Raw genomic sequence first — 27,945 nt, forward strand, 5'->3', positions numbered from 1 at the left:
TGTTACAGTTAGAGGGAAAGTGCACTGCAGGCAGACAATATGGTGCAAAGTCATAACCAAGGGCATAACGAGACAAGTTGTGAGGTTATGAGTCCACCTTATCGTACTAGGGGACCGTTCAATAGTCTTATAACATTAGGATAGAAGCAGAAGCACAAGATATAGTTCTGAGGTCAATACTGAGTCCATTCCACACAGGGTTAGAATAGTGATACAACCCAGAGACTTGGGTTCAATCCAGACTTTGGGTTGTTACGTAACCGGCAACAACGAATATTAATCGAGACAGGTTATATAAAAACAACCAAACATTTATTAAACACGGATAAACAATAAAAAAAAACGAAAACCTTAACCGGAAGTTAACCACTATGCAGCCATTCAACAAATCGTCACTCGGCATTGGTTCTTAAAGCGTTAAATGCGAAAACAGTTCTTAAAGCAGGAAAGTCAGATATAGTTCTTAAAATGGTAAATTCGAAAGTTCAACAGATTAATACATTCAATTGGGAGAGACTTCTCTGGAGAAGGATTTCTTCATAGACGCGACTTTCCTGTTGGTTCTGGCCAAAGGATTCACGATGCAGGAAATAAACAGTTTAAAACAACTGACCTTAAATTCCAGAGAGCACCTTGCAGGAACTCTTTGCTCTTTTAGCAAGAGTTATCTTCGATGCAGGTCACTACTCCTTCAACAAAGACTCAATAAGGTCGATCCTTTGTTAAACTGCCGAACAATACCGGCTCCTCTCAATCCTTCAGGTCCTGTACTTTGATAAAGTCTTCACTCTCCTGTACTACTGCTGGAATAAGGTACATCAACACGTCTAACAAAAATTTCCAGCCCAGCACTATTGTACCTTGCAACAGAACGTTACACTCAGTTTTTAAAATGAAACTATAGACAATAGACAATAGGTGCAGAAGTAGACCATTCGGCCCTTCGAGCCTGCACCGCCATTCTGAGATCATGGCTGATCATCTACTATCAATACCCGGTTCTTGCCTTGTCCCCATAACCCTTGATTCCCCTATCCATGAGATACCTATCTAGCTCCTTCTTGAAAGCATCCAGAGAATTGGCCTCCACTGCCTTCTGAGGCAGCACGTTCCACACCTCCACAACTCTCTGGGAGAAGAAGTTCCTCCTCAACTCTGTCCTAAATGACCTACCCCTTATTCTTAAACCATGCCCTCTGGTACTGGACTCTCCCAGCATCTGGAACATATTTCCTGCCTCTATCTTGTCCAATCACTTAATAATCTTATATGTCTCAATCAGATCCCCCCTCAATCTCCTTAATTCCAGCGTGCACAAGCCCAGTCTCTCTAACCTCTCTGCGTAAGACAGTCTGGACATCCCAGGAATTAACCTAGTGAACCTACGCTGCACCTCTTCCACAGACAGGATGTCCTTCCTTAACCCTGGAGACCAAAACTGCACACAATACTCCAGGTATGGTCTCACCAGGGCCCTGTACAAATGCAAAAGGATTTCCTTGCTTTTGTACTCAATTCCCTTTGTAATAAAGGCCAACATTCCATTATCCTTCTTCACTGCCTGCTGCACTTGCTCATTCACCTTCAGAGACTGATGAACAAGTACTCCTAGATGTCTTTGTATTTCTCCCTTACCTAACTCCACACCGTTCAGATAATAATCTGCCTTCCTGTTCTTGCTCCCAAAGTGAATAACCTCACACTTATTCACATTAAATGCCATCTGCCAAGTTTCTGCCCACTCACCCAGCCTATCCAAGTCACCTTGAATTCTCCTAACTTCCTCATCACATGTCACACTGCCACCCAGCTTAGTATCATCAGCAAACTTGCTGATGTTATTCACAATGCCTTCCTCTAAATCATTGATGTAAATCATAAACAGCTGTGGTCCCAATACCGAGCCCTGTGGCACCCCACTAGTCACCACCTGCCATTCCGAGAAACACCCATTCACTGCTACCTTTTGCTTTCTATCTGCCAACCAGTTTTCTATCCATGTCAATATCCTCCCCCCAATGCCATGAGCTCTGATTTTACCCACCAATCTCCTATGTGGTACCTTATTGAATGCCTTCTGAAAGTCAAGGTACACCACATCCACTGGATCTCCCGCATCTATCTTCCTGGTTACATCCTCGAAAAACTCCAATAGATTAGTCAAGCATGATTTGCCCTTGGTAAATCCATGCTGGCTCGGCCCAATCCTATCACTGCTATCAAGATATGCAGCTATTTCATCTTTAATAATGGACTCTAGCATCTTCCCCACTCCTGTGTTAGGCTAACAGGGTGATAGTTCTCTGTTTTCTCCCTCCCTCCTTTCTTAAAAAGTGGGATAGCATTAGCCATTCACCAATCCTCAGGAACTGATCCTGAATCTAAGGAACATTGGAAAATGATCACCAATGCATCCACAATTTCCAGAGCCACCTCCTTTAGTACCCTAGGATGCAGACCATCTGGACCTGGGGATTTGTTAGCCTTCAGTCCCATCAGTCTACTCATCACTGTTTCCTTCCTAATGTCAATCTGTTTCAGTTCCTCTGTTACCCTATGTCCTTGGCCCATCCATACATCTGGAAGATTGCTTGTGTCTTCCCTAGTGAAGAGAGATCCAAAGTACTTATTAAATTCGACTGCCATTTCTCTGTTTCCCATAACAATTTCTCCCAATTCATTCTTCAAGGGCCCAACATTGTTCTTAACTATCTTCCTTCTCTTCACATACCTAAAAAAAACTTTTGTTATCCCCCTTTATATTCCTAGCTAGCTTGCGTTTATACCTCATTTTTTCTCCCCATATAGCCCTTTTAGTTTAGTTCTGTTGTTCCTTAAAAATTTCCCAATCATCCATCTTCCCACTCACCTTAGCTCTGTTATACTTTTTTAATGCTATGCTATCTCTGACTTCCTTTGTCAACCACTATGGCCACTTTCCCCCCCTTTGAATCCTTCCTTCTCTGGGGGATAAACTGATTTTGCACCTTGTGAATTATTCCCAAGAATACCTGCCATTGCTGTTCCACTGTCTTTTCTGCTAGGATATCCGACCAGTCAACTTTGGCCAGCTCCTCCTTCGTGGCTTCATAGTCTCCTTTGTTCAACTGCAATACTGACACTTCTGATCTGCCCTTATCCCTCTCAACTTGCAGATAAAAACTTATCATATTATGCTCACTACCTCCTAATGGCTCCTTTACTTCAAGATCACTTATCAAATCCTGGTCATTGCACAGCACTAAATCCAGAATAGCCTTATCCCTGGTCGGCTCTTGTACAAGCTGCTCCAAAAATGCATCCCGTAGGCACTCTACAAACTCCCTATCCTGGGGTCCAGTACCAACCTGATTTTCCCAGTTCACCTGCATGTTGAAATCCCCCATAACTACTGCGACATTTCCTTTGCCACATGCCATTGTTAACTCCCTATTCAACTTGCACCTGTTACTATGCTACTGTTTGGGGGCCTGTAGATAACACCTATTATGGTCTTTTTGCCCTTACTGTTCCTCAGTTCTATCCACATTGACTCTACTTTTCCTGATTCTATGTCCCCCCTTGCAAGGGACTGAATCTCATTCCTCACCAACAGGGCCACCCCACCCCCTCTGCCCACCTTTCTGACCCTTTGATAGCACGTATACCCTTGTACATTCAATTCCCAGGTCTGATCCCCCTGCAGCCATGTCTCCGTTATCCCAACAACATCATAGTTACCCATTCGCACCTGAGCTTCAAGCACATCCGCCTTATTTCTGACACTTCGCGCATTCAGAAACTGCGTCGTAAAAACAAATACGCAATAGAAACGGAGACACATTAAGGTTCCAGCTGGAAAACTAAAAACTAAAAAACTAACTGCGTCATCTGAGGTCTTCCCTTATATACCCGTGGAGCACATGTCATCACGTGACCTCACATCAGCAGGAAAATTACATCAGGTGACCTCCAAAAAACCATTACATCATTCTCACGAAAAAAACCACAGATCTCCTTGTTAATGTAACGGTGCTGTCTGTTAAGAGTCTGCACATTCATTCCATGACCGCGTTGCTTTCCTCCTACGTCCCAAAGATAAGCAAGATTGTTGGTGAATTTGCCACTGTATTGTCACTAGTGTGTCAATGAGTGGCAAAATCTGGGGGGAATTAATGGGGACAGAGAGCGAAAATGTAAAAAATGAGATTAAAATAGGGTTAGTGACAAGAGTTGTACATCGTCAGCACAGTCTGTTTTGGTTCTGTGTTTCTCTATAATTCTGGTTAATTAATTACTTGGCTTTAGAGCTCCAGGGTAGCACATACTAAATGCTGGCCAAACTCGGGAGGATAGGCAGCATCAAGGAAAAGGAATAAAGAGCCAATGTTTTGGGCTGAGCTCCTCCAGCATTTTGTAGACGTCACTCTGGATTTCTGGCATCTTCAGAATCTCTGCTGTTTTAGAACTCCTCTTGGGATTCACTCTTAAGTATCTGTATCAATGATGCAGAAATCTATTTACCAGTTGTAGAGTCATTGGGTAATACAGCATGGAAAAAGGCCATTTGGCCCAGCTAGGCCATGCTGACCAAGGGGCCCAGCTACGTTAATCCCATCTGCTCACATTTGGCACATATCTCTCTTAACCTTTTCTATCCTTGTACTTACTAAATATTTTTAAACTATTGCTATTGCCTTAAATATTGTGATCTGCCTTAAATATTACCTCTGACATCTGCTCCATATACCCACCAGCTTCTGTGTGAAGAAGTTGTGCCTTGCACCCTTTTTAAATCTTTCACACAAGAAATGGGAGGGATATTAAACTATTGAGCCCATTGAGACTGCATTACCATTCAATAGCTGGTTTATTTTCCCTCTTAACCCCATTCTCCTGCCTTTTCCCCATAATGTTTGATGTCCATGTGAATCAAGAACCTCTCAACCTCTGCTTTAATTACACCCAATTATTTGGCCTCCAAAGGTGTCAGTGGCAATAGATTTCCTTTGGTTAAAAAATAAGATCGTCCTCATCTCAATTCTTAAAGGTATGTCCTTGTACTCTGAGGCTGTGCTCTATGGTCCCAGACTCTCTCACCATTGGACACATCCTCACCAAATCCACTCTATTCCTCCCTCACCTTGAACTAGTGCACTGTAGTTTTTGGCCCCTCTCACCTCAAACCAGTGCCCCCTAGTTTTTGGTTTTCCATCCCTGGAGAAAAAATAGACTGCGTGTATTCTCCCTATCTATGCTCCCTCATGACTTTGTGCATCTCTGTATGGTCACCTCTCAGTCTCCTGCACGCCAAGAAATAAATTCCTAGCCTGTCCAACCTCTCCCTCTAACTCAGGCCCTGAGTCATGGTAACATTCTTGTAAATCTTTGCATTCTTTCCAGCCTTCCAGTTCAATGGTATAACCACCACCCCATTGCCCCCACTCTCGCAGTAGTTGCATGAATGCATTCAAGCCAATGCTTGCATTAAGTTTTCCGCAGTTCTCTTCCAAGCATCTGTCCGGCTGCAATGAAAGAAGCACTCTTTCTGAGCACCAAACACTGAAATACTGAAGGTCATTTTGCTCGTCTGATAATTTTTTTTCTTTCTCTTTCTTTCTTGGAGGCTGCAGTTGTATGAATGTTGAAGATTAAAGGATGTTGCAATTGAAATGATCACAATGATTGAAGGACCCTGTGGGGGGTGTGCGGGGGGCAGGAGGGAATTATTTCATCGGGCTGGTAGTGTCTATGAGTGACTGAAGCGTACAGCATGGAAACAGATTTAGATTCAGATTTATTGAACACACATACATCAAAACAAATGTTTTGTTTATGTTAAGAGCCAATACAATCTGAGTATGTGATGGGGACAGTTCACAAGCGTTGCCACACATTCCAGTGCCAATATAGAACGTTCACGATATTCAGAAGAACATTACGAGCAACAACAATAACAGCAAAAGCAAACCAGATCCCTTTCCCACTCTCCCAACCACCCACTCACCAACACGCACACACAGTCAGTCCACCAAACCCAGGAGAGGCCACATCTGACTTCCAGTCCTTAGCCCTAGACTGTCGTCCTCTTAGACTCATAAATATCAGGCCTCCAGTCCCTGTCCCAGGCCACTAGGTCCACCATGTCCATTCTAGCCAGTGGGCATCTAATAGATCCCATCTCCGAGCCCTTGGCATAAAATTCTATGCCCAGGTGTTTTAAAGTACAGAGTTCAAAGTTTAAAGTAAACTTTTTATTATAAAAGTACATAAATGTCACCACATACAACCCTGATATTCATTTTCTCGTGGGCATACTCAATAAATCCAATAACTATAATAGAATCAACGAACGACCGCACCAGTTGGGTGTTCAACCAATGCACAAATGACAGCAAGCTGTACAAAATCAAAAAGAAAGAAATAATAATAAATAAGCAAAAGATATTGAGAACACAGGATGAAGAGTCCTTGAAAGTGAGTCCAGTTCGGTGATGGGGCAAGTAAAGTTATCCCCTTTGGTTCAAGATGCCTGATAGATATGGAGTAGTAACTGTTCCTGAACCTGGTGGTGTGAGTCCTGAGGCTCCTATACCTTCTTCCTCATAATACCAGTTGGAAGAGAGCATGTCCTAGGTGGTGGGGGTTCTTGATGATGGATGCTGCTTTCCTGCAACACTCCATGTACAATGGTGCTAAATGGTGGGGAGGAATTTACCCATGATGGATTGGGCCATATCCATTACTTTTTGTAGGATTTTCCATTCAAGGATGTTGTGGTATCCATAACATGCTGTGATGCAGAAAGTCAATATATCATCTAATGAAGTTTGGCAAAATTTTAGATGTTATTCCGAATCTCCACAAATTCCTGAGGAAGTAGAGGCAATGCCTGGCTTTCTTTGTAATTGCACTTACATGGTGGGCCCAGGACTGGTTCTCCACAATAATAACATCCAGGAATTTAAAGTTGCTATCATTCTGCACTTCTGATCCTCTGATGAGGACTGGTTCCTGGACCTCTGGTTTTCTTCACCTGAAGTCTATAATCAGTTTCTTGGTCTTGCTGACATTGGGTGAGAGGTTGTTGTTATGACACCACCCAGCCAGGTTTTCAATCTCCCTTCTATATGCTGAATCATCACCACCTTTGATTCAACCTGTGATAGTGGTGTCATCAGCAAACGTGAATATGGTATTGGAGATGTGCTGAGTAACACAATCAATGGTGAGTAGTGCAGGGGACTAAGCACACAGCCTTGGAGATTGTGAAGGAGACGTTGTTGCCAATCTGAACTGACTGGGATCTGACTGGGTTGAGTTGTTCTCCAATCTTTTACTTGGAAATGTTTTGTCACCATATGAAGAGAGGTAATCAGTGCACTGTTAATTGTGGTGTCCTCCAAATGCTTGGCAGTTACATACTTATCAATCAACTGATTGATCTTCAATACAGAAACTCATTTGTGACGCAGGGAGGAAGTCTCATCACTGATAGGTTATGTGGTGAACATCATGCATTGTGGTTCGGAATTTTGCCCACATTGGCTCATAAATAAGATCGAGGTCTACATGTCTACTTACAGAATTGTTTGTGGAAAACAATGCTTCTAAGAATTTCCTTGCATGCCATGTATTTGTTTGCGCCATGACTTTCAATAATGTCCAGTCGAATTTGTGCTCCTCTTGATCTTCATGGGTAAAGAATAGGGAGAGTTGGTCATGCCATTTGACAGACATTTGAAGTTCTTGGCTCCTTGTGGATAGTTTTCTCCCAGTCTGGCCAACGTAATATTGGCTGCAGTCTCTGCATCAGATTTTGTAGACCGCATTGTTCTTGCCCAATAGCTTGGTTCATTCTTTAGGTCTGCAGAGTACTTTCCTCAATGTTGCTGTGATTTATGTGCGACCAAAACTCTATGTTCTTGGAGTAGTCAGGCTATCATTTCTGAGATATGTCAAATGTATGGAAGGACAACCTGTTTGATCGCTTCTTGGCTGATGCGTTGTTGGCCTCATAGGCATCTTCATATGACGGTCCGTGGGTATCAGTTTTATGCAAATACTTTGAAGAGGTGTTTCTCCTCTTTTTCCTTTAGCTCCACCGTCCTGCAGCTCGTCTCTGCTCTTCGGAACAAAGTTTTGATACAGCTCTTTTTGTGTGTATTTGGGTAGTTGCTGCGATAGTTTAAGATCTGATCTGGGGTCTGTAAGTGAGGAAATCAAGGATCTAATTGCACAAGGATATATTAACATCAAGGTCTTGGAGCTTATTCATTAGTTTTGAGGGGATGATGGTAGTAGTTGATAAGGAGCATCCTGATGCATGCATTTTTGCTGTCCAGATGTTCCAGGGTTGAGAGAGGATCCAATGAGATGGCCTCTGCTGTGGACCTGTTGATCTGATAGGCAAATTGCTGTGGACCTAGGTCACTTCTCAGGCAGGAGTTGACATGTTTCATCACAAACTTCGCAAGACAGTTCATCACTGTGGATATAAGAGCTACTGGGTGGTAGTCATTGAGGCAGATCACCATGCTCTGTTTGGGCACTGGTATAATTGAAGCCTGCTTGAAGTGGCTGGGTACCATATACTGCTGAAGTGAGAGATTAAAAATCTTAGTGAACAACTAGCTAGTTGATCAGCACAGGTCTTAAGTACGTGGCTAGGTCCCTTATCTGGCTGGATGCTTTTAGCGGGTTCACTAGCATGTTACCTTCAGAGACTGAAATCATAGAGTCATCAGGGGATGTGGGAGTTTGTGATGGTTCTTCCATGTTTTGTCTGTCAAAGCGAGCATAGATGGCATTAAGCTCATCTGGAAGGGAAGCCCTGCTGTCTTCTATGTCGCTTGATTTAACTTTATAAGAGGTGGTAATATTCACGCCCTGACACAACTGCTGAGCATCCTTCATTGATTCAGTTTTGGTCCCGAATTTCCACTTTGCCCATGAGATAGCTTTCTGGAGATCGTATCTGGACCTCTTGTAACTTTCTTGATCACCAGAGATGATTGCCTCTGATCTGGCTCTCAGCAGATTTAGGATCTCATGGTTCATCCAGGGCTTCTGAATGATTTTGTGGGGACACCCTTGTCTACAGCTGTTTTAATAAAGTCTGTGTATTCACTTGGATCCCTAGATGAGTCCTTGAACATGGCACAGTCCATGGACTTGAAGCAATTCCATAGCCATTCCTCTGCCTCCCGCAACCACCTCTTTGTTACCCTAAAATGCAGACTGGGCATGGAACAGTAGGCAGTCCTTATTTTAGTGTAACAGTGGTCTAGTATGTTGGGACCTCTGGTGTTACAGGTTATAAACTGATGGTAATTGGGCAGGGTTTCCTTCGGATAAGCCTGGTTGAAGTCTCCGACTATGATTTGAAATGCATCGAGATGTATTATTTCTTGTTTGGAGATGGCATCACAAAGTATCGCAACCACTTGATTATAGTCGGCGGCTGGAGGTATGTAAACTGCAGTCAGGATTATGGAGGGGAGCTCCCTAGGTAAATAGAATGGACAGCATTTGATCGTTAAGTGTTCCAAGTCCAGGGAACACGAGTTTGACAAAACTGCCATATCAGAGCACCACCAGGGGTTTATCATAAAACACGCTCCTCATCTTCTGCCTTTTCTGAATCAGCAATTTGGTCCATTCTGTAAATCAAGAAGCCTACTGGTCTGATCTCTGTATCTAGATTGCCTGGAGAAAGCCATGTTTCAATCAAGAGAAGAGGTTCTCATTTCTCTCTGATACAACAGTCTTGTTCTCCATCGACTGCATATTTCCAACAAGATGCTGGGTGGAGGTGGCTTCATCCCTCTACATTACAGCCTAGCTTGTAATCCCACCCTCTTGCCTCACTTTCAGCCATGGTGAAGAACCTCCGGCCCTCCAAAGGTGCTGTGCCTGCCTGGTCCACCAAGTCCTTAAGTCAATCATGAAGATCGTGAAGTTTATTTAAAACTACATTGCTCAGAGGGATATTACATGCTGCAGATTGCAGTGAGAGAAACTCAAAAGGGTATGTTTAACAGAACACAGGAAACAATTGTCTACAAGCCACAGAACATCGCTGACGATCGCTGGCATCATTTTGAGGTTTCATCTTAAATGCCATCAGTGACTCTGCTCCCACCATTGTCTCCGGCAGTGCATTCCTGAATGGGTAAAAATGGTCCCCACCAGATCTTAACCCTCGATCTATATCCTCCAGTTTTATGCAGCACCAATATGGGAAAACATTTCCTGCTGTCTATCCCTTCTACAGCCATCATTATTTTATAATCTCAATTATGTTTTTGGGATGTGGAAGAAAACCAGAGCACCCAGAGGAATGCTGCACAGTCGTAGGGAGAATGTGTAGACTCCACACAGATGATACTCAAGGCCAGGATTAAATACTGCTCTCTCACGCCGTGAGGAAGTGGCTCTATTTGCTGTTAAGATGCTGTTTGTTTCGGCAGTGCAGCAACTTTGCATGTTGCTTTCATCCACCTCTCCTGGCACAAGCTTCCCCTTAAAGGCAACAGTATGGTTCACCACAACTGTATGTGATTCCAAGTTCCATGATCCAGTCATTCTCTTGCTAAAGCTCTATAAACGCACCTGTAACAAGTGCAGGAATTAAAACGTGACAGGTCCCTTTCGGAACTTCACAGCAGCTTGAGATATCATGGTTTATTAGGTACTTGGTAAAGGCCTATAAGAAGCGTGCTATAAGCAGAGCAGCCATTTTGGGAATGGGGAGCTTGATGTTTGTACTCAAGAGGCTTTAGTGAGAAGGGAACTTCCCCCATATCTAGCTTTCTCAAAGTCAATGTTAACGTTGTAATTTTGGAATTGGAATTTGTTTATTGTTGTCACACGTACTGAGATACGGTGTCTTGTATACTCAGTGGATTGAGGTAGAAAAAGTAAAACTATAGCGAAAACACAAGAGATTCTGCAGAAGCCAGAATCTTGAGAAATGCACTCAAAATATTTCAGGAACTTAGCCGGACAAGCAGCATCTATCACGATGAATAAACAGTCAACATATGGGTTGAGTGCCTTCATCAGGGCTGGAAAGGAAGTTGGGGGTGGAAAAGGCATTCAAGTTGGCAGGTGATAGGTTAATCCAGCTGAGGAGGAAAGTGGGTAGGTGGGGGAGTGAGGTGAAGTAAGAAGCTGGGAGCTGGAAGAGGACAGGGCTGAAGAAGAAGGAATCTATAGGAGGAATGGTGAGCCATAGGACAAAGGTTCACACCACTAGGTTCAGGAATATTATTACCCTTCAAATTTCAGGCACCTGAACCAGTATGGATAATTTCACTCAACTCAACACTCAACTGATTCCACCACCTATGGACTCACTTTCAAAAACTACAACTCATGTTCTCAATATTAATTATAATTTATTTATGTATTATTATTATTATCTGTATTAGCACAGTTTGTTTTCCTTTGCACATTGGTTGTTTGTCCATATTCCATTAATTCTATGCTGTTTCTTTGTATCTACTGTGAATGCTGCAAGAAAGTGAATTTCAATGTACTATATGGTGACGTATTCATACTTTGATATTATAATTACTTTGAACTTTGAACTTATTAGGGAACAATTCAATTGTCTTATAACAATAGCACAGAAGCTGTCCTTGAGTTTGGTTGTACGAGCTTCCAAGTTTTTGTATCTTCTGCCCAGTGGAAGTGGGGAGACATGGGGTGGGTGTGGCATTTAATCATGTTGGCTGCTTTACTGAGGTAGCAAGAAGTGTAGACGAATTCCAAGGAGGAGACCTCTATGAGGGTATAAAGTGGAATTTGTCACCCTTACATCTTCTTTACAGATTAAGTCTACACAGGTGGAATAGATCATTAGTAACAGGATAGATATTGATGCCATGAACTGGCACTGCCATTCATTGTAATCAATAATGAACTATCTAGTCCCGTTGCCCATTCAATCCTTCAAATGAAAGAATGGATTGGAGGGGGGGGGGGGCAGTAGAAAACAATTTCAGTTTTGTAAAACTTTTGAGTGCCCTCTCATTATCTGCTCATCATTGCATTAAAGTTCCTGGGGTCCTGCTGAGTATCTATCAGCCTTTCTCCACAGTCTGACCTGCACCATGCACCGATTACCTCACTGGTTCTCAAGTGCTGTAGGACATCCTGGTGCGACTACAGAACTGCAAGCTCGTGTGCTCGTTCCATACACTCATTGCTCAATGATGCAGTTTAATCAGATCTCTTAGCTGGAAGATGATGTTGCAGCAATTTGGGTAGCCTGCTTCTCAAATCCCAGAGCTCAGTCCTGTTGGCATGGAAACAGTGGTGTTTATATCGCAAGGTGATGTTTGCAGCTGTCAGGCAGATTTAAGAACAGTGCACAGTTGTTTTACACTTGCTGCCTGTGATTACTTCATTGCTGGGAGTACCTGCTCTCACTGGCCAGTGAAGGTCTAAGCATGAAACTAGCAGTGAGAACACTGAGAATAGAGCAAAACCAGGGCCTATGAGCAAGCACGAAATGAGGTATGCCAAGGCTCTCACCCCCGCACGTTGGATCCTGTTATTTTCACTGAAAGGTCATGAGCAGGAAAACCACAGGGAAGGGCATTCAATGTCATCACATAGAACTTCGCTGGAACTTGCCACCATTTCACCTTGTACCCAATGTTAGTCAAGAGTCAGGAGCAGTGGAACTTTTTAGGCCTGTGACCAACCGAAAGACTTTTTCTTTGGCAATAAATCAAAGAGCAAGCAACTGAGACTATCCAACCAGTTGACCAGTGTGGAATGGCATGCTACATCCTTTAAGTTCATCTACTGGATGTGAACATAATTGGCAAGATTCATTGCCCACCCTAACTGTCCTTCAGAAGATGGTGGTAAGTCATTTTCTTGTGCTGCAGCATTCCCACTGGTTATTGTTGGTCCATCGACTGTTGGATAGAGAGTACCAAGGTTTAATTAATTGGCAGTAAAAGAATGGACAATTTATGGTGGTGTGTAACTTTGAGCTGATGGTCTTCCTATAACTTGCTGCTATTGTCCCTCATGTATTTTGGCAGTGCTGACAAGGAAGGTTTGGTGAGTTGCTGAGTCTACTGTGTCCATGGGACACTCTGCAGCTATAGTGCAGGAGTGTGAAGTGTGGAGATAGAGTGCTAATCAACTGGTGATGAAGTAATGAAGACTCACCCACCCCTGACATTCTGACACCCCTCAAGGGTTCCGGCCTGAAACGTTGACCGATCTTTTCCACGGATGTTGCCCGACCTGCTAAGTTCCTCCAGTGTGTTGTGAGTGTTGCTTTGACCCCAGCATCTGCAGGTTATTTTGTGCTTATGAAAAAGCTTGAAACACATACCACCAGGCCCAAGGACAGCTTCTATCCCACTGTTATCAGTATTTGAGATTCAGGATTCAAGGTAAGACCATAAGACATAGGAGCAGAATTTGGCCATTCAGCCCATCAAGTCTGCACCACCATTCCATCATGGCTGATCCCAGATCCCACTCAACCCCATACACCTGCCTTCTCATCATATGCCCTGACCGATCAGGAAACTAACAACTTCCACCTTAAATATACACACGGACTTGGCCTCCACAATCTGTGACAGATCATTCTACAGACTTGCTACTCTCTGGCTAAAAAAATTTCCCCTTACCTCTGTTCTAAAGAGTCACCCCTCAATTTTGAGGCTGCGCTCTCTAGCTCTGTATACCCCTACCATAGGAAACATCCTCTCCATATCCACCCTATCTAGTCCTTTCAGCAGTTGGTGGGTTTCAATGAGATCCCCACGCATTCTTCTAAATTCTAGTGAGTACAGGCCCAAACATGCCAAACGCTCCTCATATGTTAACCCCTCCATTCCCCAAATCATCTTTCTGAACCTCCTCTGGACTCTCTTCAATGACAACACATCCTTTCTGAGATATGAGGCCCAAAACTGTTGACAATATTTCAAGTGCAGCCTAATGAATGTCTTATAAAGGCTCAGCATTATCTCTTTGCTTTTATATTTTATTTCCCTTGAAATAAATGCCAACATTGCATTTGCCTTCTTTATCACAGTCTCAACCTGTAAATTAGTACATTCCTTAGTATATGAGTGGAAAGGAGGGTGAAATGATTGTTGCGCTTGATCCATTGGAGCCTAAAAAACAGAATAAGCACGAAAAACTCAATAAATTTAAAAGCAATCCTAAAAAACGCAATGTCTCAGTAAAGTGAAGATTCATGGGGGAATGAAGAGTGCTAAGGGGGCTGTAGAGAGGAGTGGCTGATGTGGATGTAGTGATGAAACAGTTCCTAGTTCAACAAGATTAGATTAGATTATGAGGACACTCAGTCCTCGTTTATTGTCATTTATAAATGCATGAATTAAAAAATGATACAATGTTCCTCCAGGAAGATATCACAGAAACACAGGACAAACCAAGACTAACTGACAAAACCACGTAATTATAAGATACAGTTACAACAGTGCAAAGCAATACCGTAATTTGATAAAGAGCAGACCATGGGCATGGTAAAAAAAAGTCTCGACCCGATAGCCCCATCATCTCACGCAGACGGAAGCGCCGCAAACTTGCTGAAGTATTGGAGCACCCGACCACAGCTGACTCTGAGTCCGTCCGAAAACTTCGAGCCTCCGACCAGCCCTCTGACACCAAGAACTGAGCACCATCTCTGCTGAGCGCTTCGACCCCACCTCGGCCGCCGAGCAACAAGCAAAGCCAAGGACTCGGGGCCTTCCCCTCCGGAGATTCTGGATCACACAGTAGCAGCGGCAGCAAAACAGGCATTTCAGAAGTTTCACCAGATGTTCCTCCATACTCTCACGTCTGTCTCCATCAGATTAGGATTGTGCACGACACCCTACCTGATAAATAACAGATATCGTTCACCAGAGTGGCCGCTGCAAGCTGCGTCGCGTCGCCATCTTCTCCTCTCTACTCTTGATCTCACAATCTACCTTGTTATGACATTGTACCTTACTGTCTACCTGCACTTTACTTCATTCTACACTCTGTTGTTATTTTACCTTGTTCAACTTCAATGTACTATTGCAATTAATTGATCTGTATGGATGGCATACAAAACAAGCTATTAATTTTACCTCAGTATATGTGAAAACAATAAACCAATTTACCAATCTTCATAGGCTGTCCCACCTACCCTCTATATTAGTGAAAACATGGTAAGACCTCAGAAAGTTTTACCTGAAGGGTAGTTTTTAACAGCAGTCACTGAATCACTTGTCAGAACAATTTGCTCATTCATTGTAGAATTTATTGGATTTTCCATTGGTTTTAAGGTTACAATTCCTCTTCCTTCCACTCTGCTGCTAGTGAAATGAGAACACTTCCACTGCTTTATTGTTGTTGACCTTGGGTGATCATAGCTTATGGGTCCAATTCCAGCAGATTAAGTGAGATCACCATTAGATTGTCATTCTTAACCAGTAGCTCCAGTAGATACTTGGTAATGTGTCAATAGCTATACACGCAAAATGCTCAAGGAAGTAGAGAGTCATTGTTTTGGGCTTAGAACCTACTGCTTAGTTCCCTCCATAGATGCTGCCTGACCTGCTGAGTTCCTGCAACAATTTGTGTGTGTCTCTCAACCTTTCCAGCTTTAGTAGGATCTCTTGTGCTTATATTGTATCAGAAGAGCAGGTTTCCACCTATTAAATAAGGTCCATGGTGCACTATTTTGTTCAGAAATTTCTAGTAGGCTGAATTTTAAAATAATGTTTGTTTAAGCAAACAAAATCGAGTATGGTTAAGCCTTGTTGAAAGTAGTCCTCACAGGTTTGGTAGTGGAAGCAGGTACTATAGAGAACTTTAAGAAGTTCTTAGATAAGTGCATGAATGTACAGAAAATGGAGGCATATGGACTTTCTGTGTAAGCAGAAGTGTCTAGTTTACTTAAGAGTTTAATTGATAGTATAAATAATTCGGCAACGTATTGTGGACCAAAGCCCTGGTGCTGTGTTTTGTTCTATGTGCTACATTTGGAGAGGGCTAGTAAACATGGCTTGGTTAGTTCAGAAACAGAATGGGATTAGGTTTAATATCACTGGCATATGCTGTGAAATTTGTCATTTTGTGGCAGCAATACATTGCAATACATAATTTTTTAAAACTATAAATTACCATAAGAAATATATATAAAAATTAAATTAATTAAGTAGTGCAAAAAGAGAGAAAAAATGTGGTAGTGTTCATGGGATCATTGTCCATTTAGAAATCTGACGGCAAAGGAGAAAAAGCTGTTCCTGAAATATTGATTGTGTGTCTTCGAGTTCCAGTACCTCCTCCTTGGTGGTAATGACAAGAAGAGGGAATGACCTGGGTGATGGGGGTTCTTAATGATAATGCTGCCTTTTTGAAGCATTGCTTTTTGAAGATGTCTTCACTCATAACAAAACTGGCTGAGTTTGCAACTTTCTGCAATTTTTTCCAATCCTGTGTAGAGGCCCCTCCATACCAGACAGTCATGCAACCAATTAGAATGCTCTCCACAGCATGCCTGTAGAAATTTGAAAGTGTCTTTGGTGACATATCAAGTCTCCTGAAACTCCTAATGAAATATAGCCACTGTCGTGTTTTCTTTGTAATTGCAGCAATATGTTGGACCCAGGATATATCTTCAGAGATCTTAACGCCACAAACTTGAACCTGCTCATGCTTTCCACTGCTGATCTCGCAATGAGGATTTGTGTGTGTTCCCCTGTAGAAATCTACAATCAATTCCTTGATCTTACCGATGTTGAGGGCAAGGTGGTTGTTGCAACACCACTCAGTCAGCTGATCTCACTCCAGTGCACCTCTTCATCACCATCTGAAATTCTGCCAGCAATAGTTGTGTCATCAGCATATTTATAGATGGTGTTTGAGCTGTGCCTAGTGACACAATCATGGGCATAGAGAGAGTAGAGCAGTGGGCTAAGCACACATCCTTGAGGTGTGCCAGTGTTGATTGTCAGCGAAGAGGAGATGATATTTCCGATCTGCACAAATTACTGTCTACCGGTGAGAAGTCAAGGATCCAATTGCAAAGGGAGGTACAGATGTTTTGGAGCTTGTTGATTAGAACTGAGATTATGATTGTGATAAACGCTGAGCTATAGTCAATAAACAGCAGCCTTGCATACAGTAGGTATTACTACTGTGCAGGTGAACCAAGGCCGAGTGGACAGCCAGTAAGATTGCATATGATATAAACATATTATGGTGATAGGTAAATTGCAGTGGCTACAAGTCCTTGCTTAGGGAAGAGTCGATTCTGGCCATGACTAACCTCTCAAAACATTTCATCTCGGTAGAGGTGAATGCACCTGGATGATAGTCTTTGAGGAAGTTCACCTTGTTCTTCTTGGACACTAGTATGATTGTCACGCTTTTGAAGCAGATGACAACCTCCAACTGCAGCAGTGAGAGATTGAAGATGTTCTTGAACACTCTTATGAGTTGGTTGGCACAGGTTTTCAACCCCTACCAGGTACACCATCAGGGCCTGACACTTTGCAAGGGTTCACCCTCTTGAAAGATGTTCTGATGTTGGTCTCCGAGACAGAGATCACAGGGTTATCAGATGCAGATTTAAAATCAGAGTCAGTCTAAATCAGATTTATTATCGCTGTTTTACTATCTATAGTGAAATTTGCAGTTTTGCAGCCACAGTTATAATAAGAAATATATAAGAAATTGGTGTGAAAAGAGAGTAAAAAGTGAGGTAGCGTTCATGGGTTCATGGTCCATTCAGAAATGTGAATGGGAAGAAGTTTTTTCTAAAACATTGAGTGTGTGCCTTCAGACTCCTGTACCCCATTTCTGATTGCAGTAGTAAGTAGAGGCATTCCCTGGATGGCGAGGGTCCTTAATGATGGATGCTGCTTTCCTGAGGTATCACGTATTGAAGATATCCTCAGTGATGTGGAGGCTAGTGCCCAAGGTGGAGCTGGCTGAGATGACACCCCTCTGCAGTTTTGTCTGATCCTGTGCATTGGTGCCTCCATGCCAGAAAGTGATGCAACCAGTCGGGATGATCACTCTTGTAAATCTGTAGAAACCTGATAGAGTCTTTGGTGATATACCAAATCTCCTCAAACTCCTAATGAAATATGACTGCAGACATGCCTTCTTTGTAATTGCATCAATATACTGGGTCCAGGATGGATCTTCTGAGATGTCAACAGTCAGGAATTTGAAGCTTCTCACCTTTTTCACTACTGAACCTCTGATAAGGACAGGTATGCGTTCTCTTGACATAGGCTTCGTGAATTGCATATTGCAATTATGGTGCAGAGGTGATAGCAGAAGTAAATGCTTAAGGCGGAAAATGATGTAGTGATCAAGTGGATGAGCATCTTCAATGATCTTAAAGCTGTATTCATCTAGATTCCTTTGTCCCAATTTACATCAACACCACCTAATGCAGAGTAATTCATTCCATGAAATACCTTCTCCACACCATGATCCAAAGACCTATCGTATTTTTGAGATACCAAAGCCAGCATTTGTAAGCCAAAACACAAAAGATTCTGCAGATGCTAGAAACCAAGAGTAAAAACAGAATATGCTGGAGGAACTCGGCAGGCAGCAGCTATGGAGAGAAATAAAGAGCTAGAGTTTCGGGCCAAGACCCTTCATCAGGACCCAAGTGCATCCTTGAAACTTGTTGGAATGTTTTCTCACAATCATGGAAAATTGTAGCACATACTGGCCAATAAAATACTCTATATTCTCAGTCTGAAGACCTACAGTTCACACTATTCAAGTACTCACCTACATACGTTTTAAATATGATGAGGCTTTTGTATTCATTACCCTCTCGAGGAGTTCCACACCTTGAACACTATTGAGTATGATCAATTTTGTTTTCTTAATTCCTCACTAAACCTTCTACCAATTAACTTAAAGCCCTTCCACTGAATTATTAACAGCTTGACTAATAATGTTAAAGGCACCATTCAAACGAAACTATGGGTGTTTCTCCTTCTTGTTGAATAGTGAGGAGGAGCATGGCTGTTATTGCCATGGTGTTTGGTTATGGGGTTTTGGGGAATGTAGTCTGAGCAATTACCTCCTGACTTCAAAAATAAATCAGCAGTCCCAACCAAGTAGCAATGATGGTTCTGAATCCATCCATCCTCACAATCATTGCATTTATTCAAATTATTCAAACACATTCAATCACAAATTCTCCTCAGCATCTTACATTTCAATTAAGCAATGACCTTGAAAAAATGTCTAATTGATTATATGTGCCAAAATCTTTTCCAAGCTCTTAACAGATTTTGATGTCTCGTGCTTGAGTAATGATCCTCATAACAATTGGTTTTATTTTTGCCTTTTTGCGTCCAGATATCTGACTGTGCAAAAAATTCTGAAGCAATTTCTGAAGGATACATTATGCATACAGAGTATTTTAGACTACAGTGATGTCTTCCTGGTATTGGGTTCCTGTCCATCAGAAAAAGAATCAAACTCTCTGTCCATCTATTTATTTAAGAAGAAGGAATTTTGCTTTTTACACAGTTATTTGCTTTCAAGTTTCTCTTATACTATTTTTGTTATTCCTGACAACTAGACTTGCAGATGGAGTCATAAAGTCATAAAGCATAGGAGAAGAAGTAGGCCATTCAGGCCATTGATCAAAGAGGGATACAGCAGGGAAAATGGCCCTTCCAACCATCGGGTCTGTACCAACCAGCAACTATGGATTCACATTAACCCGATATTAATCTCACCTTTTCTTTTATCAACCTCCCCTAAGTTTCTACCACTCACCCACAAACTCAAGACATTTTACAGTGGTAAATTAACTCAGCAACCCAGGCATGTCTGGATTATGGGAAGAATCTGAAACCCCACACAGTCACAGAGAGAGCGAGCACACTGCAGTGGCTCTCTACACCTTGCACCACAGGGCCACTCCATTCGTTACTGAATGTTTCCACTGGATTGAATTGACTTGACTTTATTACTTACATCCCTCATATACATGAGGAGTGAAAATCTTTACGTTACGTCTCTGTTCAAATGTACAATGTGCAATTATAGTAACTTATAATAAACATTATGTACAACTGGATAGTCAATATAACAAAGAAATACAGTTGGGTCAGCATGAATTAATCAGTCTGATGGCCCGGTGGAAGAAGCTGTCCCGGAACCTGTTGGTCCTGACTTTTATGCTGCGGTACCGTTTCCCAGATGGTAGAAGCTGGAACAGTTTGTGGTTGGGGTGACTCGGGTCCCTAGTGAATCTTCGGGCCCTTTAAACACACCTGTCTTTATAAGTGTCCTGAATAGTGGGAAGTTCACATCCACAGATGTGCTGGGCTGTCTGCACCACTCTCTGCAGAGTCCTGCGATTGAGGGGAGTACAGTTCCCATACTAGACAGAGATGCAGCCAGTCAAGATGCTCTCAGTTGTGCCCCTATCAAAAGCTCTTAGAATTTGGAGGGCCATTCCAAACTTCTTCAACCATTTGAAGTGAAAGAGGCACTGTTGTGCCTTTGTCACCACACAGCTGGTATGTACAGACCATGTGAGATCTTTGGTGATGTATATGCCAAGGAACTTAAAGCTGTTCACCCTCACAACCCCTGATCCATAGGTGTCTATAGGGCTAGCCTGTCTCCATTCCTCCTTTGTTTTTGCGACATTCAGGAAGAGGTTGTTTTCTTGACACCACTGTGTCAGGGCGATGACTTCGTCTTGTAGGCTGCCTCATTATTGTTTGAGATACGGGCATGTTAGGTTGAACTTACAGTACAGACATAGCTATATATGTTCTTTTTATATATGTTCTTGATACGTATATGTTCTTTTTTTTTTGCACCTTTCTGTATATGTTCTTGATCTGTGGCCACATATTTTAATTCCACGTCCCACTCCCATTCTGATATGTCTATCCACGTACCTCTTCCTAGAGATGCTGCCTGGCCTCCTGCGTTCCACCAGCATTTTGTGTCTGAATTTCAAGCATCTGTAGTTTTCCTCGTGTTTGTGTTTTTAATGTTAACCTTTCTCCAATTTAGAATCTCAACCCACACACCAGACCTGGTTTTTTTTGTATATTTACTTTGAAAGCAATGACATTGTGGTCACTGGATGCTAAGTGTTCCCCGACACAAACTTCTGTCACTTGTCCTGTCACATTCCCCAACAGCAGATCCAGTATCGTACACTGTCTCATTGTGACTTCTATGTACCGATGAAAGAAACTCTCCTGAACACATTTGACAAACTCTAGTCCTTTTAGAGTATGGAATTCCCAGTCAATGTGTGGAAAGTTAAAATTACCGATTATAGCAACCTTATGCTGCTTGCAACGATCTGCGACGTGAACAGTTAGTGGAGAGGTTGTGGAGGCAGAGATCCGTAAACCTCAGACAAAGTTAGAAATCAAAAGGTTGAGCATGGTGCGACTAGTGTCCTGAGCTGTGTATATATCAATGCAAGAAGTATCATAGGGAAGGCAGATAATAGAGCTGAAGATGAGGTAGCTGGTTTACAAACAGATGGAATATGTAGTGAGGAGAGGCAGTTAATGGGGCAATATTGCAGTCAACAGGATGAGTTGCAACATAAAAGGCAGACAACATTGAAAAGGGTGAACACAGGACTGAAGATGTTGTATTTGAATGTGCACCGTATATGGAACTTGCAGCATAGTTGCAGATTGGCAGGTATGATGGTGCAGGCATCACTGAATCATGGCTGAAAGAAGCTTATAGCAGGGAGCTTTATGTCCAAGGATACACTTTGTATTGAAAGGACAGGGAGGAAGGTAGAGGAAATAGTGTTGCTCTGTTGGTAAAAACTGAAATCAAAGCATTAGAAAGATGGTCGATAGGTGTTGAATCTTTGTGGATAGAGCGAACGAACTGCAAGAATAAACAGTAGTAAGGAAGTGGCCTACAAATTACAATGGGAGATAGAAAATGTATGCCAAAAAGTCAATGTTGCAATAATCACGGGGCTTCAATATGCAGATAGATTGGGAAAATCAGGTTGGTTCTGCATTCCAGGAAGGGAAATTCTAGATTGCCTTCAAGATGGCTTTTTAGGGCAGTTCATGGTTGATCCCACAAGGGATCAGCTATTCTGGATTGGGTGCAATGAATCAGAATTCATTAGAGAGCTTAAGGTAAAAGAACCCTTAGGGGAAAATTATGATAATATGATCAAGTTCATCCAGAAAGTTGAGGAGTAGCTGAAGTCAGGTGTATCAGTATTACAATGGAGTAAGGGGAATTACAAAGGCATGAGAGAGGAGTTGGCCAGAATTGATTGGTAAAGAACGCTGGCAGAGATGACTACAGAGCAGCAACGGCTGAAATTTTTGGAAGCAATTTGGAAGGCACAGGATATATACATCCCAAAGAGGAAGAAGTATTCTAAACGAAAGATGGCACAACCATGGATGACAAGAGAACTTAAAGCCAAAGTAAAAGCAAAAGACAGTGGGTATAATAGAGCAAACTTTAATGGGAAGTTAGAAGATTGGGAAGCCTTTAAAAACCAACAGACAGCAACAAAAATGTCATTAAGAATGAGATGAAATGTGAAATTAAGCTAGCCAATAAGGCCATAGTCAGCATAGTTCCTCAAGGGAAAATATTGCCTGACAAATCTGTTGGAATTCTTTGAAGATATAACAAGCATGATAGACAAAAGAGAATCACTTGATGTTGTGTACTTGGAGCTTCAGAAGGCCTTTTACAAGGTGCCACATGTGAGGCTGCTTAACAAGCTACGAGCCCATGATATTACAGGAAAGATTCTAGCATGGATAAAGCAGTGGCTGATTGGCAGGAGGCAAAGAGTGGGAATGAAGGGAGCCTTTTCTGATTGGCTGCTGGTGACTAGTGGTGTTCCACAGAGGTCTGTGTTGGGACTGATTCTTTTTATGTTATATGTCAATGATTTGGATGCTGGATTTGATGGCTTTCTTTCAAAGTTTGCAGAAGATAGGTGGAGGGGCATGTAGTTTTGAGGAAGTAGAGAGGCAACAAAAGAAGAATGGGGAAAGTAGTGGCAGATGGAACTCAGCATTGGGAAGTGTATGGTCATGCACTTTGGTATAAGAAATGAAAGGGTTGACTATTTTCTAAATGGAGAGAAAATACAAAAAATTGAGCTGCAAAGGGATTTAGGAGTCCTTGTACAGGATTACCTAAACCTTAATTTATAGGTTCAGACTGGGGTGAGGAAGGCAAATGTAATGTTCGCATTCATTTCAAGAAGACTAGAATATAAAAGCAAGAATGAAATGTTGAGACCTTTATAAAGCACTGGTAAGGCCTCACTTGGAGTATTATAAGCAGTTTTGGGCCCCTTATCTGAGAAAACATGTGCTGAAACTGAAAGGTTCAAAGGAGATTCAGGAAAATGATTCCAGTATTAAATGCTTTGTCATATGAAGAGCGTTTGATGGCTTTGGCACTGTGTTCACTAGAATTTAGAAGACTGAGTGGTGACATCATTAAAACCTATTGAATACTGAAAGGCCTTGATCGTGTGGTTCTGGAGAAGATGTTTCCTATGGTGGGAGAGTCTAAGACCAGAGGACACAATCTCACAATAGAGGGACGTCCTTTTAGGATGGAGATGAGGAGGAGAGTGCAGAATCTGTGGAATTCTTTGCCACAAGCAGTTGCAGAGACGAAGCCTTTATGTATATTTAAGGTAGAGGTTGATAGATTCTTGATTGGTTAGGGCATAAAGGGATATGGAGAGAAGGCAGCAGATTGGGGCTGAAAGGAAAATTGGATCAACCATGATGAAATGGTGGATCAGACTCAAAGGGCCAAACGGCCTAATCCTGCTCCTATATCTTATGGTCTTATTCATGTGGTCATACCTTTCTTATTCTTTAGTTCCACCCATAATGCCTCACAAGCTGAGTTCTCCAGTCTGTCCAGACTGAGCACTGCCATGACATTTTCTCTGACCCCCCCTCCCGCTCTGTCACCTCGAAAACAACAGAACCCCGGAATACAGAGATGCCAGTCCTGCCATTCTTGAAAACAAGTCTCACTAATGCCTACAGCGTCATAATTTTAGGTGTAGATCCATGCCCTGAGCTCATACGCCTTTCCTGCAATACTTCCTGTGCTGAAATATTTGCGATTCAGGACACTATAAGACATAGGAGCAGAACTAGGCCATTTAGCCCATCAGGTCTGCTCTGCCATCCCAGTCTAGCCCATATACCTGCCTTCTCACCATATCCTTTGATGCCCTGACCAATCAGCAAACAATCAACTTCCAGCGTAAATATACAATAATTGCACCATGCTCAACCTTTTGATCTTAGTTCTTATCTGAAGTCTTACCAACATCTGCCTCCACAACCTCTCCACTAACTGTTCTGGGACTCTTGTTCCCATCCCCCTGCATCTCTAGTTTAAACCTCATCATGTAGCATTAATAAACCTTCCTGCTGGGATATTAGTCTACCTCCAATTCAGGTGCAAACCTTCCCTTCTGTACAGGTCCCACCTTCACTGGAAGAGAGACCAATGATCCAAAAATCTTATGCCTTCCCTCCTACACCTACTCTTTAGACACTTATTAAACTGTATAATCGATGTAGTTCTGGCCTCATTCACAAGTGGCATGGGTCGCCGTCCTGAGATCACAGCCATGGAGATCCTGCCCTTTAACTTAGCACCTAACTCCCCGAACTCTCTATACAGAACATTGTCACTCATTCTACCCATTTTGTTACTGCCTACATGGCCCATGACCTCTGGCTGTTCACCGTTCCATGTAAGAATGCTGAGAACTCGATCTGAGATGTCCCAGGCCCAGGCATCCGAGAGGCAACATACCATCCGGGAATTTCATTCTCGCCCTCAGAACCTCCTCTCTATTTCCCTGACTAACGCATCCCTACTCACCACAGCGTGCCTCTTCTCCACCCCCTCCCCTTCCCTTCTGAGTCAAGCAGCCAGTGCCAGAGATCTGACCACTGTGACTTTCCTCTGTTAGGTCAACCCACCTCACCCCCCGACAGTGTCCAAAGTGACGTACCTGTTGCTAAGTGGGATGGCCACTGGGGTACTCTGCATTGGCCCCTTAACCCCTTTCCCAATCCTGAATATCACCCAGTTTCCTGTGTCCTGCACCTTGGGTGTAACTACCTCTCTATATATCCTACCTATCCCCTTCTGCCTCCTGAATGATCCAAAGTTCATCCAGTTCCAGCTCCAACTCAACATGGATTGTTAGGAGCTGCAGCTGGATGCACCTTCTCAGTTGTATTTGTCAAGGACCCTGGAGGTCTCCCTGCCTTCCCTCATACCACAAGGAACATTCCACTATCCTGCCTGACATCTCCACTGTCCTAGCTGAACAGATATAAAGAAAGAAAGGAAAACCTAACCTAGAGCTTTTCTTTTCTTTGCTTTCTCTGACTGAAGCCTCTCTTCCCTGAAGCATCAAAGAGCTAAAGCCTCAAGATCACTGACTCTGTCCACTCAGATGATTGGCCGCCGCGTTGATGGCCGCTGCACTTGCCCCTGCTTTCCTTTAATTTGCTCTTGCTAATCAGTCTCAAATGCTCGTTAAACCTCATCAAAGCTGTCACGACTTGCTGCTCCCTCTTTCCGTTCGGGCATTGGACCTGAGCAAAATCAATTCCTCTCAAACTTCCTGATGCACTATCAATTGCTCCAAAAGACCGGAGGTAGAGTAAATACTGAAAGGCTTTTATTAACAGTAAATGGAGCAATGTCCATGCTGAATATCTGTCTTGGACTGAGGGAGGAGCAGTGACACAATCGCTTTTATTCAGGGTTCTGTGGGAGGAGCCACAGGAGCAGTCAGCAGAGGGGCGTTTCCAGACAGGTAACCCAGTTACAACCTATATACATGGTTTACCACACTTCCGATGTTCAGATTGGTCGCTGGTCAAAGCTCTTTTACGCTGCTGTGACCCGCTGCTCTCTCTTTCTTCTCAGGCAGTAAACCTGAGTGATTCAACAGTGAAATACAACAACCAACAAGCCCCATTAAACTTGTATGTTTTAAAAACAGGAGGACCAGCATTGTGGGGATGTGAGTGGCTGAGACAACTACAACTTGATTGGAGATCCACTGGAGATCCATCCGCCACTTGCATGCCATATTCCCTACAACGAAGCCAACTAGAAGTGAATTAAGAAAGGTACTGGATGATGTCACAACTGTGTCCATGCCAAGCACCATGAATCATTGCCCAACAGGAGACAAAAAGGTACTAGTGCCAACCTCTATGCCCCTGGTTGGAAAGCATATTGGACCAAGGAAGGACCATGTTGCTCAGAGGAATATTGAACATGATGAAGGCTGTAGTCCGACTACAATAGTTTTTATAGGCAACATATATTAGAAAGCTTCTGATATACTAATCAGGCATTTACTTGAAAAATGTGGCTTGGTTTTAAGCTGGAAAAGAGTTCAAGGAGCTTCACGAAAAATGCAAGCATTCAGCTTTTGTGAGTATAAAGAACCAGAATCTTCTCTGCGTGCATTAAGTTAATTGCATGAATTTCAAGTGGGAGGCAAAAAGCTGCTTATATAAATAAATGCCAAGACCAAATGCCAGCTGGATGAATGGACGGCCAAAAAGGAAGGAGTCAGTGAAGATACGAAAACAGAGGATTTATCAGATGATATTGTGGATAAGGAAACCAAGAGGAGAGATCAGATTATAAAGGGAGCATTAGAAGGATTAATAAGGGAATACTCTAGTGAACTGAATGTACTGTCCCAAGATCAAGATGCAGAAACTAGAAGAAGGAAATGGAAGAAGAAAGATGTCCAGAGCTGTCAAATCTACTTCCCGCAGTCTCAGAGTCAATTTTTACAGTCACCACAGAAGAGGCCCAAGAATCTGAGTTTGCTTTCACAGCCATAAGTCTCACTGGCCAATGAGAATAATCTCACCTGTCAGGAAAGACATTATCTCACAAGAATAAGAAATCCTCCACAGTGATTAAATCTTTAGGACTGAATAGGACAATTTAGAATTTGCTATGCTGTAGATGTCTGTATATAGTAGTTGTCTTATATAGTATACTGTGTATATTGTTGAGATGCATTCTCTGTTGAGTTGGTGTTGAGAGCTAAGCAGGGAGGAGTGTTGTGTATTTAATATTTCAATAATATTTGAGTGATCTTACATATATATATATATTGTTTGATTAAGCATCCTTGTTGGTTTAAATAATTAATTACGGGCTATACATAAAATCATGTTAATTGCATATGTCATTGTGCTCTACATGATAGGTGCATGCCTCACTTAAAGTAAACACGAGGATAGCCTCCTATTTCAGACTGCCGTGTCTTCCTTTAAATTAGTTTAATGCATTGAAGTTACAGAACATAACAATGGCAAATAGGCTGGTGCTGGTGATGGGATGGGCAGTTTAGGCTACCTGTTGTAGGGTCCTCCTGTCCGCCACAGTGCAGTTTCCATACTATGCAGTGATGCACATGTTAGGATGCTCTCTGCTGTGCATCTGTAGAGGGTTGTGAGTATGGATGTGCATAGTCTAGCTCCTTTCAGCTTCCTCAGAAGACAGAGCCATTGGTGAGATTTCTTGATTGTGTAGGATGTGTTCTGGGACCTTAAGAGCTTGTAAGATGTGCATTCCCAGGAGTTTGAAACTGCTCACAATTTCCACAGTGCCACTGCTCACAATTTCCACAGTGAAACTGCTCACAATTTCCACAGGGATGTGAATGGTACAAGTTATCCTGAAGTCACTAACCATCTCCTTTGTCATTTTGACGTTGAGGAAGAAGTTATTTTCCTAGCACCAGGCTTCGAACTCTTTCACCTCCTGTCTGTGGGCCATCTCATCATTGTTGATGATGAGGCCCACCATTGTCATGTCATCAGTGCCTCAGTTCGAAATATTGACAGCTGCTTTCCTACCCCAGATGCT

This window comes from Mobula birostris, chromosome 31 (assembly GCF_030028105.1).
Source record: "Mobula birostris isolate sMobBir1 chromosome 31, sMobBir1.hap1, whole genome shotgun sequence".
NCBI classification, from domain to species: domain Eukaryota; kingdom Metazoa; phylum Chordata; class Chondrichthyes; order Myliobatiformes; family Myliobatidae; genus Mobula; species Mobula birostris.